This window comes from Aegilops tauschii, chromosome 2 (genome assembly GCF_002575655.3).
Source record: "Aegilops tauschii subsp. strangulata cultivar AL8/78 chromosome 2, Aet v6.0, whole genome shotgun sequence".
Lineage (NCBI taxonomy): Eukaryota > Viridiplantae > Streptophyta > Magnoliopsida > Poales > Poaceae > Aegilops > Aegilops tauschii.
The window spans coordinates 241,713,043-241,719,730 of record NC_053036.3 but is presented as its reverse complement, the minus strand read 5'-3'; the positions used below and the strand labels follow the sequence as shown (position 1 = coordinate 241,719,730).

The following is a 6,688-nucleotide window of genomic DNA, read 5'->3' as shown; positions in this document are numbered from 1 at the left end:
GACGTCAGGTAAACACATAAACCATACCAAGATCGAGATTGTACAACTCTTATCAAGAAAAAGAAGTTCTGATACACACAAATATACGCTTCAAGCCTTCAACCCATCATAAAAGCATGAGGTAATAGCACCGCAGGTCCTACAACTTGTCCTCAATGTGATGGTTTGGTCCTACAACTTGCAAAAGGCAACTATTTGACCCTACAACTTGCATTAGATGTGCACATTGAGTCCTGGACCAATCAGAAGCCGCCAACTGGACCGGGCGGTCAGCGCCGCCTGTTTTGCAAATAACCCCCCGCCATTTGTCGAAATCAACCCGCAGGACACCTCATGGCCGTGGAAGGAAATATCACTTGAATCTAGCTACTAGTGTCTTGTCACCATGTAGAATGTGGTAGTAATACTTTGTTTTTTATTAGGATTTACTCCCTGCCGTGAGGAGTTAAGCTCGATCATCGACAGGCTGATGGCATGAGCCGGTGTTAGTAGCAGGCAAAGTACATATGGTGTAGTAGTGGTAGCAGCAAAGTGCATCTGGAGTAGTAGTGTTGCTACAAGTAGTAGTACTCTTCCACCTGCAGCTGATGGTACTACTAACTGTGCAATAATTGCCCGGCCACCAGTCATCGATACAGTCATACAGTTACTAATAAGCTCCAAGGGATCGAAGCTCGATTGATTCCATCGCCCGCTCGTATCTAAAAGAAATGAGACACTGCCTCTCGCCGCCTTTCAGTTGAACATTGGCGGGGATTTTTTTTTTTATTTTTTTTGCGTGTGATAGTTAGATCTATAGTAGAGATATTGAACTTCCATTATTTGAAATATTGTGGTGCTTTGGGGACTATGGGGTTGCTGAGAGCCCCACATCTAAGGTTGTGTGTTGTTTGGTTTTATTCTCTCTTTTTTTTCACATTTAATTCATGAGTGTTTGTTAAAATTTGAGAATATTAAGAAGCATATATTTTTGAAACATACTTTTCTAGATTCATTAATATTTATTAAATTTGTAGAAATTTTAAAGTTCACGGTCAATTTTAAAGTTTGTGAATATTTCAATATTTGAAGATTTATTTTAACTTGCAATTTTTTTAAATCCATGAATATATTTTAGATTTATGGATGTTTTCTAAAATTCATGAGTTTTAAATTAATAATATTTTTTAAATCCTTGAACATCTTTTAATTAAACTACTTTTTCAAATAAAGAAGAGCCACTTTTTTCGAGATAGCAGTGGGGCGAGTGGTTTTAATTAAACTATTTCTTTTAAAGAAAACAGAGCTACTTTTTTAAGCTAGCAATTGGGCGAGCGGAAAAAAAATGCTAAGTGGACGAGAAGAGCAAGGAGCCAAGATGAGTGAGCGAGAGCTTTGTGGGCTGGCTGATGACATAATATACGAATGTTAAAAAAATCATTAAAACACCGGTCAAGACGGATAAAATTCAAATAAAACATTCGATTTTAATAATCTACTATATATCGATATAAAAGAGTTAATCACACGAGTGAAGAGCAGCGCGGCAAAGCGTATGTTAGCCTGTACTAGTATATACCGAATAATCAACACTGTAAAGCTTGGAGAGGGTCATACGCGTAGGTGCCTTAGTTTAATCATCGTTCTGAACACAAGGCCATCATGGTCTGAAACAAGACCGGCCAACCATCATGTAATTAATCAATCGGAGCACGCGTAATATGCATTTGCAGATCAATGAACAGTTTTTGCTGCAGCCTTGCAGCAGGCATGGTGATGGTGACACGTACGTACTACGTTCACCGCTTCACATATGTGCGGTCGCGCTCTCTGTGCAAGACACACTACCAAGCGAGCGCTGTCGTCCCTCCCGTCCGCCGGACCCAAGCACAGCACGGTCACGCCGCACTCTGGATTCAGGTGATATTTCCTTCCACGGCCACGAGGTGTCCTACGGATTGATTTTGACAAACAGCAGGGGGTTATTTGCAAAACATGCAGCACCGACTGTCTGGTCCAGTTGGTGGCTTCTGATAGGTCCAGGATTAAATGTGCAAATCTGATGCAAGTGTTAGGACCAAATAGTTGCCTTTTGCAAGTTATAGGACCAAACCATCACATTGAAGACAAGTTGTAGGACCTGCGATGCTATTACCTTTAAAAGCACGGCTAAGTCCACATAGAATCGCATGCGAAGAAAGACGACTATGAGCGCGCCATTTCATCTAGTTCCCGTTATCCTATGGTCTACCGTCCCCTTCTTGCCAAACACCCTGTCAGGGGTAGTAGAACAACTCCTTAGGGTTCGCATCCGCCATGGCGTCCACCTCCCCGGTCGCTCCGGCGACTCCTCGCCGTCCTCGCCCCTCCTCCCCGACCTCCCTCGCGACGGCTAACGGCGTCGGGTGGCTGCCGAGCCTCCGCAGCGCAGCGCGGTTCCTACAACGCATGGGCAGCCGCCGCCTGATGCGTGAGCCGTCGATGGCAGTGCGGGAGACGGCGGCGGAGCACCTCGAGGAGCGCCAGGCTGACTGGGCCTACTCCAAGCCTGTCGTCGTGCTTGACGTGCTCTGGAATCTCGCTTTCGTCGCTGTGGCAGCAGCCGTTCTCGCCGCCTCCCTCACGGAGCGCCCCGCCGGCCCACTCTGCTTCTTGCTTGCCGGTTACGTGCTGTAGTGTCTCCTTCACTTTCTCTGCGTCGTCGTCGAGTACAGGCGCCGTTGCCGCGCGGGTGGGGCTGGAGTGCAGCAGGATGATGCGGGAGATGGGGATTTCAAGCTCAGGTTCGTGTTTTGCTCTGTTCCTTCCAAATACTAAGTGAATTTGATTACATAAATTAATTTATTGTTACAGTAATAATATTGCCACATCAACTATCACCAGCTTTATTCCCTATTTTTTTATCTTCAGCTTTAGATTGTTCTGTCTGCTCTCAGTTCTTTATGTGGCCTAGTTGGCACATTCTATGTAATATTCTTGGAAATTATACTTATTTTGATTTCTTTTAAGAAATATACGAGAGCAGACTAGTCAACATCAAGCAAAGCCTATTTTTGTAGGTTTTAGTAGTGACCCTGTTTGGTAACCTTTGGGCAGGGGAATGGTAGTTTGCACAAGGGAGTTCGTCAAGGTATTAGGCGTGGGAAGTATAATTTTACTCCCACTCCCTTGTTTGGTATGATGGGAATTAGTTCAGGATGAAGGCCTCCCCACGAATTAACAGGGTTCCCCCATGGAAACAAATCGGTGGGAATTGGCACCCTCAACTCCCATTCCCCTTCCCACTTAAACTCCCCTTCCCTCTAAACAAGCAGTGGATCTTTTGCCCTCTTAGCGGGGTTATCTTGAGGGTCATTTATGGTAGAAAGGGTGACATGTAAAACGGAACCAGAAAATGGCTTACTAGTGTAGTTTTCTGCCGTGGGCGTAGTTTTAGTGACCAGTTCACTTCTCTGCCAATCCTTATCTTTTTCAGGACTGGTTCTGTTGAACGTGATCCCTATGTTAGATGATGAATATGTGCTCACTCTTCTATTCCATTTGTCAAGGTTCAGTTGCTTGTGATTAGCACTTGATTGCAATCTGATCACTAAAAATGATTATTGATCGAAGTATCATCCATGATGGATTGCACAAATGTAGATAGGATTTTTGAGCCTCCTTCCTGAGTTGGTTGTTTGAGATTGTTAAATATGGAATTATGGTTGAACCATGTAAATGGATTCTTTGAAACATGTCCAATGCTAAAATGTGTATCATTTAATTGTTACCGTCATTGTATTCATTTTACGTGTATTGTTTGTTTCCATGTTCTTTAGATAAACATTTGTTTATTCTCTGTAATTCTGCACTATGAGCTAGTTACTTTAATGCTTTGATGAGGACATCAATACCATTGTTACACCCACAGCCCCTACTACTACATATACTAGACCAATTACTAGAGCTCGCGCACGCCAATTGAATTATCAGGTACTTTCGTTTCTTGGTAATGGTTCTAATGTTCATGAGAATATGATGCTGCCTAAATTGGATACATTTGTTTTGCTTACAAATGAAGGGCCTGGCATGGATAAGAGGGATGAACACTGGAGCAAGACCAACCATGGAGATGATGGCATGCGCAAGGGGAACAAGAATGGAGTTACAACTGATGATTTCAGGACTTTGAAGCCACCATAATGAGTGCATGAAGCCTTGGACGAAATATACAAGATGCCACTTCATAAATTTCGTCCAGAGACTATTCTAGGTGCTGCATCACCTTATTATTGGGCCAGGCCCATGTAATTTCGAAATACATAAGTATAGGCTATTTTTAGAGTCCGTATGTGTGGGGAAACAAGAGTTAGGGTTGGTTTCGGACCCCTCCTCCAAGGGCCACGAAATTCCCCCCTCTTCCTCCATATATACAACCCTTAGGGCGTCGTTTAGACTTTGGGATTTGTTTAGTTAAAAGTTAGCCATTGCAACTTCGTGTATTTCGTTTGTGTCCAACAACCAGACCAAGACCACTTTCGGATCCCCACCTTTATCAATACTTCATCTTTATTCACAATATTCAGATTGCATTATCATATTCTTGCTTGTTCTTCAATTGCTTGCAGGAATAGACCTTCGTGGTCAGGTTGATTGTGCTCCGGTGTGGTCAATAACCTCTCGGAGTTGGTTTAGCGATTGCTAAGGCGCAACGTCGTGCACGTTTGTAGTCGGATCGTCAAAGTCTACTCCACCAAATCGATAGTTATCATCTCATCGAAAGATCGGGACACCCTCGCCTCTATCATGCTTAAATGTTAATTATTTTACCATCCTACGCATAGCTTATGAGCTAGATTACTTTGTCCTGTATTGTCAAGCACTTGGAGTCTGGAAACACGATGTTTTCCTTCATATGGTGGATCATTGGATTCTATTGGGTATCTGCAGGTGGTCAGGCTTTATCACAAGATGCTCCTCAACTTTACTGGTATGTCTCAAGTAGTCTTGGCATCCGAATGATGCCATGCTTCTTAATATTTGTGCTTGTTTTCTAACATAGCTTTTTTGTTGCAGGCTCTCAATTGTGTTTCTCGCATTTGATGTTTTCTTTGTGGTATTTTGTGTTGGCCTTGCTTGTTTGATTGGCATTGTTGTCTGTTGCTTCCTACCTTGCATTATTGCCATCTTGTATGCTGTAACTGATCAGGTATGCTAGTTCCTGTGGTTGGTGTCGGCGTTCTGGGAACGGGGTTCCCCAGACTCGCCTGCCTGCGGCCCACGGCATGGCTCTACAAGCGGGCCCGTACGGCCCATCTTCACCAGCTAGCACTCAAGACCCTCACAAGGCGGACGACACAAGACCTCCTCGGGAGCGGCCTCACCAGGCTGGCTCGCGAGGGGCGGAGAGATCAAGGCGAGGCAAACCTCGCGAGGTTCTCATGACGTGAGCCATGACGACCAAGGCCAGGCGGGCGCCAACGCGCACAGTGTCCTTGCTTCCTCTTTGGTGCTAAGGAGGCAAGCGCAGGCGAGGAGTACCGAGGCGTCAAGCAAAGGTTTCCATATCGGTGCAACGAGACCAAGACCAGCAGGACGGCAATATGGAGGTCACCGTGGAGCCCAAGGCGGCATCACCACCAGAGCCTTTGGCAGGCGAAGACTACTTTTGTCAGGATAAGCTGTACTAGCTGTCCCCTTTCAAATTGGCCGTTCTGGCATCCCTTCCCGCTCAATATTTGGGAAGAGGACCAGGGCCTCTATAAATAGGGCTAGCCACCACAAAAGGAGGCAACTGAGTCTCAACTCACCTCACCTTGGACTAGATCCAGTTCATCCTTACACCCACAAATCCACCAAGCACAAGAACACCTCTCCTCAGGAGGCTGTTCTTCCCCTTGTACTTTTCATCCTCAGCCCAAGAGGCAATCCACCACCACCACATTGGAGTAGGGTATTACACCACAACAGTGGCCCGAACCAGTATAAATCTTGTGTCTCGTGTGTTGTGAGTTCGTCGTGCTTAGCCTAGAGATCGTGAAGTGTGTGAGGGCGTGATCGGTGAGGGAGAGATCTTCGCGCGCACCCCAGTGTTCGAACCTTAAGGGTTTTGCCGGAACCCTAGATCCGACATTTGGTGCGCCAGGTAGGGGTGCGCCGGAGCCTCTCCCCGCCAGTTGATCCACCGACGCTCCACGGTTCCGATGTCCGGCGACCCAAGAACCAACGCCGACCGCTGGGCAGCTTGGCCAGCCCTGGTGGCGTCGTCCACCCAGGAAGATCTCGACCCCACGCTCCAGGCGGCACGAGCACCACCTAACGCTGCGGGGCACGGGCGGCGCGGCCAGGCGCCGTCCACCCTTACTCCGCGACCGGCGTGAGCTGCTACAATGGCCGCAAGCCACGCCGCGGCGATGGCGCCGCGCACCCGGCGGGAGCAGGCGAACATGCGGGCTGCGCTCACGGTGGCGCGGGAGCTGCTACGGTGCCGGCTGATGGAGAGCGGCGGGGATGCATTGCTGGAACGCGTCACCGAGCTACTGGACGCAGCGGCCATGGGAGCGCCGCCTTTCTGCTACCAGCTCACGCCCCAGGCAGCGGCCGAATCCCACGGCGGGCTTCGCCGCGCCCGCCTGCCCCCGAGTGCGCCCGGGGGTCTCATCGACGTCAGTGCGACCCATGGCGCCGACTGCACCATCGCACCCGCACCACCCCCTATGGGTGCGGGCAC

General features: G+C 47.6%; 1 pseudogene; it reads left to right on the top strand.

Moving 5' to 3' along the window:
* The first annotated feature begins 2,155 nt into the window (after positions 1 to 2,155).
* LOC123497070 (E3 ubiquitin-protein ligase At4g11680-like) lies at positions 2,156 to 6,004 on the top strand (annotated as a pseudogene).
* Positions 6,005 to 6,688: the final 684 nt, after the last annotated feature.